We start from the raw sequence: 14510 nt of genomic DNA, 5'->3' as shown, positions 1-14510 counted from the left end.
TCCCTCTGCTGCCTTCTCCACGTTCTGCTGGCAATGGTAATTATGGTTTTAAATGCAAGATGAAAGGGATGAGCTGGTTGCAGAAAATCACAGCGCTTTGTGTACTCACCAAATTGAATGTTTTCCTTTTCTTGGATGTTCACATGAGCTATTAATTTTGTTTTCTTTTAGGTATGGAAGTCGGAGCTTCAAAATAATCACTTGGCTTGTTTATTTGCAGAAGATTTTCTGATTTAATTATTTATAAGAATTATGAATTAAGAACGATGAATAAACATGTGTGACAATTAATGGATTCTTTGTTGAATTCTCCTATGGAACCAGATGGCCTGACTGATGCATGTAAACAGATCATTTATTTCATTTGGAATTCTGAATATTGAATAAGAAATTAGATATTTGCAGTTGAAGACCTCACCAAATGTTTAAGCCCATTCAGAACAGGGCTGGGGAATGGGTTGTACATGGAGATCAATCCAGGGCCTCACCAGAGTGACCTCAGTTTACCAGGAGCTCATCCCAGCTGCCCAGCGTGCACGGGAGGGAAATATTTCCTATTGCCAGTCCCAGTGCCCCAGCCAGGGCAGCTGCAGCTGGGCCAGCCCTGGAGCTGCCCCAGCAGCCTGCCCTGGGCTCAGGGGGCTTTGCCTCCCTCAGCAGTGACCTGCCCAGAGGGCTGGGGGTCCTGCCCTCCCCCTGCCCAGCAGGCACTCTGGGCAGGGCAGGGCCCCCAGCAGCAGCTGCTGAGGAGCCAGGGCACAGACACTCTGTTCCCACTCTGCTCTGAGGCACTTTGGTATCGACCACAACACCATTTTCCTGGGCAATTACTGCAATGGAGCTATTGAAAAGGCAAGGATTTAAAAATGAACTCCCCGGCTACCAAAAAAAGTAAAAAATCCAATAGTTAAAGTGTCATTAGTGATAGAAATCACAAAGATTTTCACAGCTTTTAACTATAGATGGAAGAATGAAAATTTTATCTCTAATTTTGAGGTTTGGGAGGGCCTGAGGTCCAGCTGGGATGATTGGAGTCAGCAGCACCAGTGGAAATCAGCCCCTATTCAAGCACTGAACAGAGGTTTAAAACAGCAGCATTATTGTTTATTTGACAGCTCATCAGCCTTGGCTTTGAAATTCTAGGAAATGCTGGGCACACAGCTGGAAGGGCCTGTCCTGAGCCAGGGGCTCTGCCTCTGTGGCACGGAAGAACCCAGTCCTGGCACCCCAGTGACTCAAAAAAAGGAGCTGCAATGATGCTCCTGGCACCCCAGTGACTCAAAAAAAGGAGCTGCAATGGTGCTCCTGGCACCCCAGTGACTCAAAAAAAGGAGCTGCAATGATGCTCCTGGCACCCCAGTGATTCATAAAAAAGGAGCTGCAATGATGCTCCTGGCACCCCAGTGACTCATAAAAAAGGAGCTGCAATGATGCTCCTGGCACCCCAGTGGCTCAAAAAAAGGAGGTGCAATGATGCTCCTGGCACCCCAGTGACTCAAAAAAAGGAGCTGCAATGATGCTCCTGGCACCTCAGTGACTCAAAAAAAGGAGCTGCAATGGTGCTCCTGGCACCCCAGTGACTCATAAAAAAGGAGCTGCAATGGTGCTCCTGGCACCCCAGTGGCTCAAAAAAAGGAGGTGCAATGATGCTCCTGGCACCCCAGTGACTCAAAAAAAGGAGCTGCAATGATGCTCCTGGCACCCCAGTGATTCATAAAAAAGGAGGTGCAAAGATGCTCCCTTGCCCCTCCCCACATCCAGCCCCCAGCTGTGTCCCAGGCCCACTGAGGAGAGGGCCAAGCCCAGCTCTCCTGTGGGCTCCTGGCTGGTTTTCTTTAGCAGTCCAAGGGCCAGGACACACAGCAGCGACCAGGGCTGTGTGCCCCCCTGCCAAGCTGGCTGTGCCTGTGGGGCTGCCAGGGCAGGAATCCCCTCAGAGCTGTGCCTGGGGCACACAGCAGCATCCCAGGATCCCTGAGGCTGGAGAGCAGCTCCAGGACCATCACACCCAGCCTGTGCCCGTCCCCACCCTGTCCCCAGAGCCCCGAGTGCCACCTCCAGCCCCTCCTGGGGCACTCCAGGGATGGGGATCCAACCCTCCCTGGGCAGTGCCAGTGCCTGAGCCCCCTTTCCATGGGGAAATTCCTGCTGTGCCCACCCTGAGCCTGCCCTGGCCCAGCCTGAGGCCGTTCCCTCTCCTCCTGTCCCTGCTGGCCTCAAAGAAGAGGCCAAGACCCACCTGACCACATCCTCCTCCTCCTCCTCCTCCTCCTCCTCCTCCTCCTCCTCCTCCTGTTCCTTAACCCAGAAAATGGAAAAGCTCGGTTGGGAGCAATTGCTTTTACCTTTGTTTTTCATTTCTAACTTTCCTCCTTGCTGTCTGAAGAGCCTCAGCTCCCCTTCCAGCACAAGCAGCCCTGTCCCTGTGCCTGTCCCTGCTGGCCCCTGGCTCCCTGCTCCCAGGGCAGGCTGAGCTGCAGCCACGGCCACCAGGGAACCTCGGAGCTGGGCTGGCACAGGTCCTGCAGCCCCTCAGCACCACCTGCTCCCCAGCAAACCCTCCCTGAGGGACCCCAGTGCCAGCCCTGCCCCTGGGGCTTCTCCCCAGCTCCCACTGACTGCCAGGGCCTGACCTGACCCCCCAGCTCCTCCAGATCCAATGGGATCTGGGGCCTCCGCTGGGAAGGGGAAGCCTCAGCCAGGGCTGGGGCTGTGCCAGGGGTGCTGCTGCTGCTGTTTTGGGGTTTGGAAGCCAAAGGGAGCCCATGAACAATGCTGGGGGCTGGAGCAAAGCAGTGCCACTACCAGAATTCCAATGATTAGCTGAGCTCAGGAGATGCAGCCACCTCTAAGTGACTATGAATATTCAGGTAAATATGTTTGGCTGAAATATTGAGTCAACAGCAGACACTACATGCACAAAATGTACTCCTGCCTATTTGTCCCTAATTTCAGCACCGTGCTGGCCAGCACTGCTGGCACTGCACGCTCAGGCAGGCTGCCTTCCCCTGGCATGCACAGGGCACCCGGGGCACCAGCTCCTCACAGCTCCACAGAGATTGCAGCTCAGAGGGGCTTGGAGCCCGAGGAGAGGAAGAAAGGGCTGGATGGCCTGGCTCTCCTTACAGAGGGGAGAGTTGTTGTTGTTATGTGTGTTCCTCCCAGATCTCTGGTTTCTGTTGCATGGAATCTTTGCTCAGGTCTGTGCCTGTTGCTGTGTGACCCCAGCCCTGTCCCAGGCTGAGCACAGCCCTGGCTCATTCCCTGCTCTGATCCCCCCAGGAAAGCCTCACCCTCTGTGCAGAGCCTGCCCTGCTCTGGAGCCCAGCTCAGCACCCCAGCTCTGCCCCACTGCCCCTCCCAGAGCAGGACAACCCCACTTTGCCTTTCCCTGTGACCCCTGGGAAAGGGGACACCTGCACAGGTAGAACTGTTCTCTTGCCTGGTGGCCCCTGCCAGCCCAGGACCTGCCTTGGGTGTCCCCTGCCAGCCCAGGACCTGGCCCAGGTGTCCCCTGCCAGCCCAGGACCTGGCCCAGGTGTCCCCTGCCAGCCCAGGACCTGGCCCAGGTGTCCCCTGCCAGCCCAGGACCTGGCCCAGGTGTCCCCTGCCAGCCCAGGACCTGGCCCAGGTGGCCCCTGCTCTCCCTGTCTGGGGAGGAAGGGAGGGTGATGTGTTCTGGGTTAGGAAGGGGTTCCTACAAAGCTCCATTTATTGCTTTACCCATTCCTAGGGCAGAAATCCAGGGTTAGGAACACCAGCCTGGAGAATTGTAACAGTCCAGACAAAGGGTTAAAAACCAAACTGGCAACAGAAAAGGGCAAAGCCAACCCCTAAGGACATGCAAACTTCCATTAATGTAAGAGCTGGGTTTATCCCATGGTTAGGAGGGATTCAGCCAAGAAAATGGCCAAGGAGAGCACAGAGTGGGTGGGAATGGCTGCAGCTTTCCAAGCCCTGGTTCCAGTGCAGTGCAAGGCAGGGCTGGGCTCACTGGGATCTGCTCAGGGCAGGGCTGGGCTCACTGGGATCTGCTCAGGGCAGGGCTGGGCTCACTGGGATCTGCTCAGGGCAGGGCTGGGCTCACTGGGATCTGCTCAGGGCAGGGCTGGGCTCACTGGGATCTGCTCAGGCCAGTGCTGGGCTCACTGGGATCTGCTCAGGGCAGTGCTGGGCTCACTGGGATCTGCTCAGGGCAGGGCTGGGCTCACTGGGATCTGCTCAGGGCAGTGCTGGGCTCACTGGGATCTGCTCAGGGCAGGGCTGGGCTCACTGGGGTCTGCTCAGGGCCGTGCTGGGCTCACTGGGGTCTGCTCAGGGCAGGGCTGGGCTCACTGGGGTCTGCTCAGGGCAGGGCTGGGCTCACTGGGGTCTGCTCCCCTCGGCAGGAGAACTGACCCCTTCCCCTCCCTCAGCTGTCAATATTCACACCCTGTCCTTTTCACACATCTAACATCCAGTCTAATGCCTACAAAGTGTTCTGGATCAGGCATCACCTCTTGCCCTGCACAGGGGCAGAGCCCCATCAATCTCAGCTCAGGGAGAATCCCAGAGCTCCTGTGGGGCCCCACAGAGCCACCTCTGCCCCGGGGTCAGGGGGCACCCAAGACGCCCCTCAGGCAGCGTTTGGAACGTAAAACTCCAGTATCACACTTTTCCTTTTAACCCAGCACTGAGCCAGGATAACTCCCAGGTGCTCACCCTGCCGGTAAAGCAGCACTGGGAGCACTGGGGGGTTTGGTGGCCACAGCATCAGCCACAGCCCGAGGGCTCCCTGCGGGACGGGAGACACCAGGGGAGCCTTGGAGATGGGCACAGCCCCATCCCGGGGGGGCACAGCACCCACCCCATCCTGGGGGCACAGCACCCACCCCATCCCGGGGGGGCACAGCACCCAGCCCATCCTGGAGGCAGAGCTCCCACGTCATCCGGGGCCATCCTCATCCCGATATCCCGGGCCATCCCCTCCCCGATATCCCGGGCCATCCCCTCCCCGATATCCCGGGCCATCCCCATCCCGATATCCCGGGCCATCCCCATCCCGAATTCCCCGGGCCATCCCCATCCCGAATTCCCCGGGCCATCCCCATCCCGATATCCCGGGCCATCCCCTCCCGGTTATCCCGGGCCATCCCCATCCCGATATCCCGGGCCATCCCCATCCCGAATTCCCCGGGCCATCCCCATCCCGAATTCCCGGGCCATTCCCTCCCCGATATCCCGGGCCATCCCCATCCCGAATTCCCCGGGCCATCCCCTCCCCGATATCCCGGGCCATCCCCTCCCCGATATCCCGGGCCATCCCCATCCCGAATTCCCGGGCCATCCCCTCCCCGATATCCCGGGCCATCCCCGTCCCGAATTCCCGGGCCATCCCCGTCCCGATATCCCGGGCCATCCCCATCCCGAATTCCCGGGCCATCCCCTCCCGGTTATCCCGGGCCATCCCCTCCCGGTTATCCCGGGCCATTCCCATCCCGAATTCCCGGGCCATCCCCTCCCCGATATCCCGGACCATCCCCATCCCGAATTCCCCGGTCCATCCCCATCCCGATATCCCGGGCCATCCCCATCCCAATATCCCGGTCCATCCCCATCCCGAATTCCCGGGCCATCCCCATCCCGATATCCCGGGCCATCCCCTCCCCGATATCCCGGGCCATCCCCATCCCGATATCCCGGGCCATCCCCTCCCCGATATCCCGGGCCATCCCCATCCCGATATCCCGGGCCATCCCCTCCCCGATATCCCGGGCCATCCCCATCCCGATATCCCGGGCCATCCCCATCCCGAATTCCCGGGCCATCCCCGTCCCGAATTCCCGGGCCATCCCCTCCCGGTTATCCCGGGCCATCCCCGTCCCGAATTCCCGGGCCATCCCCTCCCGGTTATCCCGGGCCATCCCCATCCCGAATTCCCGGGCCTCCTGGCGGAGCAGCCCCTCTCCGGATTTGCCATTTTTCACGCAGCTGCAATATAAACAGCCCCGGCCCCGGGTAAATGTTAGCTCTCTCTGACAGCCGCGGCACATACAGATTGCATACAGTTTACTCTGCCTGTTTTGCTTAGAAGGTCACAGGAGTGCTCAAATATTTGGAAGAGGCACGAAATTTACAGCACCTAAGGAATTGCGGCGCACGGCGAGCACACCCACACCTATTTATGTGTCTGCACAGCCAGAGGGAAGGGCTCAGCCCGGGCAGCGAGTTCGTTCCTGCTGGCAGCAGCCGGGCAGGGAGCTCCTGCTCCTTGGCAGCTCCTCCAGCTGTGGCACACAGCGGCCGATGCAGATTTCTATTGACATTATCTTTATTTAATTAAACTGCTTTTCGTACACACAGCCCGTGCAGCTGACGCTCGCGGCTCCCCCTCTGTGCCGAGGAAGGTTTCCTCTCCTCTCTGCGGCCCCTCTCCAGATGTTTGCGTTTCGGAGGCTGCAGGGCTCCCCCAGCTGTGGAGGGCGGGTGGGGTGCCCCGGGGCAGGGAGGGGGCAGCAGGAGCGGCCCCGACCCAGCCCTGCCCTCCCTGGCTGAGGATGGGAGCCCGTCCTGGCCCCGGAGCTGGCAGGGCTGGCAGTGCCAGAGCCACCCCAGAGCCCTCCGTGCCAGCCCTGCCAGCTCCAGGGGAGTTCGGCTGGAATCCATGGAAGGATTGCAGCTGCAGCTGGGCTTTGGACACAGAGCTCTCCTCCCTGCAGTGGTTCCAAGAGTGGCTGGAGTTCACTGCTCCTGCACCCAAGGCTGGCCCTGGGCAGCCCCTGGAGGTTCTGCAGCACTGAGTGACCCCGGAGCAGGACTGGGTGCCTCTGCTGTCGTTTTTCAGAGAACAGACTCAGGCTCAAGCCTTGCCTTTCACAGCACAGAACGAGTGGGGAGAGCAAAGGAGTCAAAGCTCCTGAGCTGGGTGAGGAGGGCAGGGAGGGCAGCCAGGTCTGCACACCAGAGCACTTCACCTCCTGGGGGACTCCCTGTAAAGCCACTCCCTGTAGCTCCCTGGCTAAAGATGATTAATTGTCACCCTTTGCCTACACAGCCACCAGCCCACAGCCAAGTCCTGCCCAGCACTCACAGATCAGGGAATCCCAGACTGGCTTGGGTGGGAAGGGACCTCAAAGCCCACCCAGTGCCACCCTGCCATGGCAGGGACACCTCCCACTGCCCCAGGCTGCTCCAGCCCCAGTGTCCAACCTGGCCTGGGCACTGCCAGGGATCCAGGGGCAGCCCCAGCTGCTCTGGCCAACAGAGACCAAGCCATGGAATAGCTTCTGCTGCTCCAGTTGGTCCCAGCTTCCAACAGCAGGGTTTGCTCAGGAAGATTTTTAACTTAACCTAAAGTTGAAGTTTTTCCCTCAGATGGAGCTTCAGGACTGGGACATTCAGGGTCTGAGCAGGACCCCCACAGTCTGAGCTTCTCTCTGTTCTCTCCCAGCTGCTCAGCCCCAGCCTGGCCAGAGCTGCTGCCCAGGGGTTCATCCCTGCAGTGCCTGACCCTTCCAGGCTCAGAGCCACAGGCACAGCAAAACCCACACAGAAACTTCAGAATTCTTCACACAGAAAGCATTTTAAAGCCCTCCTAATTAAAATAAAATGTGGTCATTTTTATGTACATCATCTTTTTCCTCTTGGTCTATTTTTGGGATTTGAGTTGCCATAACAACATATTTTACCATATAGCACATCCTGAAATGAGTCTGGGCTTCCTCGTGGTGTGCAGCAGAGCCCTGACCACCTGCACGGCCCCGGGGGATGGGGTTCCCTATCCCAGGGCACCCCCAGACCCAGCACTGGCCCCACCCAGAGCAGGGCCAGGGTCCCAGACAGGCAGGGGACACAGGCAGACAAACAGCCCAGCAGCCCCAGGCAGCTCTGTCCCGCTGCAGCCAGTGCTGCACAGCCCCAGGAGCCCCCAGGAGCCCCCAGGAGCCCCCTCACAGCCCAGCACAGCCTTACCTGCAGCCAGACCCCTCCCTGCCAGCAGAGCAACCCTCGGAGGGACAGCCAGAGCCCCCTGGATGTACTGATGAACAGGAGGGGGAGGGGGGCACGGGGCGGGGGGCACCTGTGGGCAGGGGCATATTGGGAACACCTGTGGGGATGGGCACATGGGAACAGCTGTGGGGATGGGCACATTGGGCATATTGGGAACACCTGTGGGGATGGGCACATTGGGAACACCTGTGGGGATGGGAATATTGGGAACACCTGTGGGGATGGGAATATTGGGAACACCTGTGTGCAGGGGCACATGAGAACACCTGTGGGGATGGGCACATTGGGCATATTGGGAACACCTGTGGGCAGGGGCATATTGGGAACACCTGTGGGGATGGGCACATTGGGAACACCTGTGGGGATGGGCATATTGGGAACACCTGTGGGCAGGGGCATATTGGGAACACCTTTGGGGATGGGCACGTTGGGCACATTGGGAACACCTGTGGGGATGGGCACGTTGGGCACATTGGGAACACCTGTGGGGATGGGCACATTGGGCACGTTGGGAACACCTGTGGGGATGGGCACGTTGGGAACACCTGTGGGGATGGGCATATTGGGAACACCTGTGGGGATGGGCACGTTGGGAACACCTGTGGGGATGGGCATATTGGGAACACCTGTGGGGATGGGCACGTTGGGAACACCTGTGGGGATGGGCATATTGGGCACATTGGGAACAGCTGTGGGCATGGGCACATTGGGAACACCTGTGGGCATAGGCATATTGGGAACACCTGTGGGGATGGGCACATTGGGAACACCTGTGGGGATGGGCATATTGGGAACAGCTGTGGGCATGGGCACATTGGGCACACCTGTGGGGATGGGCACATTGGGCACACCTGTGGGGATGGGCACGTTGGGAACACCTGTGGGGATGGGCACATTGGGAACACCTGTGGGCAGGGGCATATTGGGAACACCTGTGGGGATGGGCACATTGGGCACACCTGTGGGGATGGGCACGTTGGGAACACCTGTGGGGATGGGCACATTGGGCACACCTGTGGGGATGGGCACATTGGGAACACCTGTGGGGATGGGCACGTTGGGCACATTGGGAACACCTGTGGGGATGGGAATATTGGGAACACCTGTGGGCATGGGAATATTGGGAACACCTGTGTGCAGGGGCACATGAGAACACCTGTTGGCATAGGCACATTGGGCATATTGGGAACACCTGTGGGGATGGGCACATTGGGCACATTGGGAACAGCTGTGGGCAGGGGCACTTTGGGCACTTTGGGCACACCTGTGGGCAGGGGCACTTTGGGCACACCTGAGGGCAGGGGCACACGTGGCTCATCAGATCAGCCAAATGATTGCTGCAGGTCCCTCCCAGCCCAGATGTTGTGCTCCGTGCCATGCCAAGGCATTCCCCCGTGTGCAGGGCACACCTGCAGCCTCCCTGGCCCCTCTCTCCCGGTGCCCAGCAGGCTGGCAGGAGCAGGATGCTCTGTGCTGCCCCTGGGCAGAGCTGGGGCAGGCACGGGGGTCCCAGCTGGGCAGGGGGACAGCAGCAGGCAGGGAGGGGTCTCTGTGCCATGGTGCCCCAGGCCTCAGCCCCATCCCCTGGCACCGTCAGGATGCAAACCTTGGCAGTGAGCAGTGGTGCTGCCAGGGCTGAGGGGTGCCTGCAGGGGGTGGGATTGGCTGGGGCTGCTGCTGCCAGCGCCCCTGAGTCTCCTTGGGAATAGACTGTACAGGAGCTGTTTGCTCCTTCGGAGGGTGTTGGATCTGGGGTGCTTTTCTCCTGCTCCAGCAGGACTTGGCTCCCAGGAGCTGCCTGTCGCTGGTCACTGAGGGCAGGGAGCTGGGCCCAGCCCAGCCCAGGGGTTACTGAACACGGCCTTCAAACACTTCCAAGGGTTTGCTCTCCCCTGACTCCCCTTTCTGCAGTGAGGATGGCAGTGCTCTTTTCCAGCCAAACAAGGCAGAGGCAGGGGCAGCAGGTGAGCCCCCCTGGCTGCTCCTGCAGCTGGGACCCCTCAGCCCTGGGGAAGGACGTGCTCAGACCAGCACAGGGCTGGGGGAGGCACGTCCCGTGTTTGAGCAGCTGAAGGCCTTTAATGAAAACCAGGGGGAAAAGTTTTAAGTATAGAAAACACTATTTTCTCCAAAATTATTTGCTCTGCTTGAAAGCTAATGCTCTGTTTAAAGTCTGGTTTTATATGTCTCTTGGACTTGAGTTACGGCACATTAATTATGGCCAGAGGCAATGAAGAAGTGTTATTTCTTTACAAAGGAGATGGAGAAATTCAGTTAAAAATAGATTATAAGGCAGTGCTGTCAGGCAGAGGCATTTTCCTGCTCCTCTGGATTTCTGTTTTCCATCGACCAAGGAGGAATTTGCTTGCAGAATATAAGGAATTTTTTATATTAGTCAGCACAATTAAGTGTAGCTGGTTAAGTGACTGTGGAGGTCACTAGAACAGCCAGTAACTTTTCCCTGCTAAGGGAAGTGGCAGTTGGCCAGAACCCATTATCCTCTCCACCCCTTTCTGGATTTTTAGCATGGCTGCAGAGGATTTGGAGCTTCTGTGGGGAGGACGAGGAGGAGCGGGTGCATGCCCTGTGCCCCGGGTGCACCCTGGGGTGGCACCGAGCTGGCTCAGGCTCTGGAGTCCCAGTGACCCTCCGGGGACCCGGAGTCATCGTGGGCGTGCTCAGCAGGCACAGAGCCTGGGAACAGAAAACACCGACCGTCCCTTCCTGCGCTTCTCAAACGAGTCCCTGCGCCGGCTGAGGTGTTGGGGCTGGGCTGGGCTGGGTGATCTTGCAGGTCTCTCCCTACCTGGTCATTCTGTGAATTCTGTGAGGCAGGGGCGAGCTCTGGATAATGCTCAGATCAAAGGCAGGGTTTCTCTCTTATGCTCTGACATGTTAAATGTCTCAAACACATCACCAGGGAGTACCCAAAAGCAGCCCCAGCTCTGGCCGTGTCTGCCGGGCTGTCCCCAGCTCTGGCCGTGTCTGCCGGGCTGTCCCCAGCTCTGGCCGTGTCTGCCGGGCTGTCCCCAGCTCTGGCCGTGTCTGCCGGGCTGTCCCCAGCTCTGGCCGTGTTTGCCGGGCTGTCCCCAGCTCTGGCCGTGTCTGCCGGGCTGTCCCCAGCTCTGGCCGTGTCTGCCGGGCTGTCCCCAGCTCTGGCTGTGTCTGCCGGGCTGTCCCCAGCTCTGGCTGTGTCTGCCGGGCTGTCCCCAGCTCTGGCCGTGTTTGCCGGGCTGTCCCCAGCTCTGGCCGTGTCTGCCGGGCTGTCCCCAGCTCTGGCCGTGTCTGCCGGGCTGTCCCCAGCTCTGGCTGTGTTCGCTGGGCTGTCCCCAGCTCCTGCCCGGCTCCGGGACCAGCTCCGGGCCCCGCTGCCGGGCTGGCACCCCGGGCAGTGCCCGCACAAGTCCAGCAGCCGGGGGCGATGGCACCTGCAGCATCCCTCAGCATCCCTCAGCATCCCTCAGCATCCCGCAGCATCCCTCAGCATCCCTCAGCATCCCTCAGCATCCCGCAGCATCCCGCACCATCCCTCAGCATCCCGCAGCATCCCGCACCATCCCTCAGCATCCTTCAGCATCCCTCAGCATCCCTCAGCATCCCTCAGCGTCCCTCAGCATCCCGCACCATCCCTCAGCATCCCTCAGCATCCCTCAGCATCCCGCACCGTCCCTCAGCATCCCGCACCGTCCCTCAGCATCCCTCAGCATCCTTCAGCATCCCTCAGCATCCCTCAGCATCCCTCAGCATCCCTCAGCATCCCGCACCGTCCCTCAGCATCCCTCAGCATCCTTCAGCATCCTTCAGCGTCCCTCAGCATCCCGCAGCATCCCTCAGCATCCCTCAGCATCCCTCAGCATCCCTCAGCATCCCGCAGCATCCCGCACCATCCCTCAGCATCCCGCAGCATCCCGCACCATCCCTCAGCATCCCGCAGCATCCCGCACCATCCCTCAGCATCCCTCAGCATCCCTCAGCATCCCTCAGCATCCTGCACCATCCCGCACCATCCCGGGCTCTCCGGGCACGCTCCGCCTGGCACGCACCCATCGGAATGAGCCGGTTGCCATCTAGTGGCACCCAGAGCTGGCCTCCCAGCTCTGTCCCCTGCTTTGGTGGCCCTGGCCGGTCCGTGCCTCTGCAGGGCTGCTCTGAGCTGGCTCCGGCGTCCCCCCGGAGCCGTGACCCCGCCACTGCCATCCGCAGTGCCCGGGCTGTCCCTGCTGCCCGCAGGGGTTCCCAGGGGACCGGGGTCACCCCTGCTCCCCTTCTCGGGCACAGGGGGTGCCCCAGCTGGCATCATGGCTTTAAGGTGAATAAAGAGCCCGTCTGTAAAGCCTGGGGTGAGTTACCCATCTATGGCCACCTGCCCTAGGGATCTGTGCCTAACCAGGGGAGGTGTGCTGAAATAAAGCCTGGAAACAGTGAGAAGTGGCGAGAACCACAGCAATAAAAAAGCAGTCAGAAACTCCTGCTTCAGAGACTGATGCAGGTAAATTGCTGATAACAGGATTGATGAGAAGAAGGTAAAGGCAACCTGCTGTGCTGGGGTTGTTTTCCCAGCACACCTGGGGGGCTGGGCCAGGCTCCTGCTCAGGGACCTCCCAGCAAACATTCTCCTTCTCTGTGCCCCAGTCCTCCCCCTGACATGCAGAAATTATAACAATAATTAACCAACACCTTTGTAATCTGCTCTGCAAGGAGAGGTGCCAGTGCCTGAGGGACTGGCATAGGCTGGGCAGGGGCTGGGCAGGGACTGGCACAGGCTGGGCAGGGGCTGGGCAGGGTCTGGGCAGGGGCTGGGCAGGAGCTGGGCACAGGCTGGGCAGGGACTGGCACAGGCTGGGCAGGGGCTGGCAGCGTTCCTGCACCTGCAGCACCTCCAGCCCTTCCCTGCCCGGCTCCTTCCCCGCAGAACGGGCACAGCCCAGCCCCGGCTCCCTGCAGGGCTCCATCCAACGGGGTCTGCAGAGAAAACGGGGCCATGGCAACCAGGCCAACAGAGCTGGGTGGGATCTAAACACGAGCCCGGCGCCGGCGGAGCGCGCGGAGTTGTTTGGGGGATCACACTGCAGGTTTCCATGGAAAAAGCTCCCTTAGAACAGCCTTCCAGACAAATTACTGGGTAAACTGCAGAGGTTTCAGAGCTGCAGCCTGATGGTTTTAATGGGTGTTATCTCGCTGCTGCCAGCACTTTACAGGTCCAAAACTCAGTTTCGCTGCCTTTCCTCCGGGGTCCAGAACTGTGCCTGTGTTTGCTTTGAAATAAGGAAGGCCTGAGAAAGGGAGCCCGTGGTTATTCCATCACCTGCTCAGCAATCCAGGGAGCAAACAGGGAATGTGCAGAGGCAGAAGCAGGGAGAGAGCTGAAGGCAAGGCCTGCTGTTCCCCACCAGGAGACTGGCTCTGTGTTGTGGGTGACCCCCACAGCTCCCTGTGCTCGCTGAGGACTCCCCTGGGCCCCTGTGCCAGCCCTGGGGCTTTATTTCCCCCTGGCACTCTCTAGCCAAACCCCTGTGGCCTGCAGTGGATCTGAGGAGGGGGGGATGCAATTCCATTCCATCCACGGGCTCCATCCTGGCACAGCCACCCCACCTGGGAATGGGGGAAGTTAGTGGGAGCACTGACGGGGTGGGGAACTAAGCCCAGCCAGGTGGAGGCAGGAGGATCATCCTTAAATTCAAGCTCCACATTCAGGTCTGAAACAACACTAAGAATAGATTTGAGGCAGAATTAGGCCTTTTAAGCTCAATTAAAGCTCAGGCAGAACATGGAGATCATCATCACACGAGTGAAGATCTCTTGATTGCTACAAATTTATTCTGAATTAGGAGAGGTGGGAAGGAGGGAAGAATTAATCCAAAGATGTGGGCTCGCACTGATCAATCATTTGTAAGTATTATCTTCTCTTTTGTCAATATGCACACTGGAAACCTAATTCTGACGGTGTGTCCAGCAGGGACAGGGCCGGTGGGCTGGGAGGGCTTTCCCCCGGCGATGCCGGGGCTCTGTGCGGGCTCCGGAGCTCATCGGGAGTGCTGCAGACCCACCCAGCGGAGAGGCTGCAAACAGCAGCGGCGGCTCCGCACGGCCCGGCCCGGCAGCAGCCCGGGGGACACGGGGGACACGGGGGGCTCGGGGGGCTCGGGGGGCTCGGGGGGCTCGGGACAGCTGCTCTGCCTTGTCCCCGTGTCTGGGCAGCCGCCGGGCCGTGGGGCCAAGGCTCGGGCAGCTCTGTCACTACCGCAGGGCCCCGGGGAGCAGGGCAGGTGCCCCCTCCCGGCTGTGCCAGCCCAGCCCTCGCCCACAGGGCACGGTGCCAGCCCGGTGCCAGCCCGGTCCCAGCCCGGTCCCAGCCCGATCCCAGCCCGGTCCCAGCTCGGTCCCAGCCCAGTCTCAGCCCGGTCCCAGCCCCCCCAGCACGGTCCCAGCCCGGTCCCAGCCCCCCCAGCCCGGTCCCAGCCCGGTCCCAGCCCGATCCCAGCCCGGTCCCAGCTCGGTCCCAGCCCAGTCTCAGCCTGGTC

This window comes from Haemorhous mexicanus, chromosome 15, assembly GCF_027477595.1.
Source record: "Haemorhous mexicanus isolate bHaeMex1 chromosome 15, bHaeMex1.pri, whole genome shotgun sequence".
Classification (NCBI taxonomy): Eukaryota; Metazoa; Chordata; class Aves; order Passeriformes; family Fringillidae; genus Haemorhous; species Haemorhous mexicanus.
Note: the sequence above shows the minus strand (reverse complement) of the source record.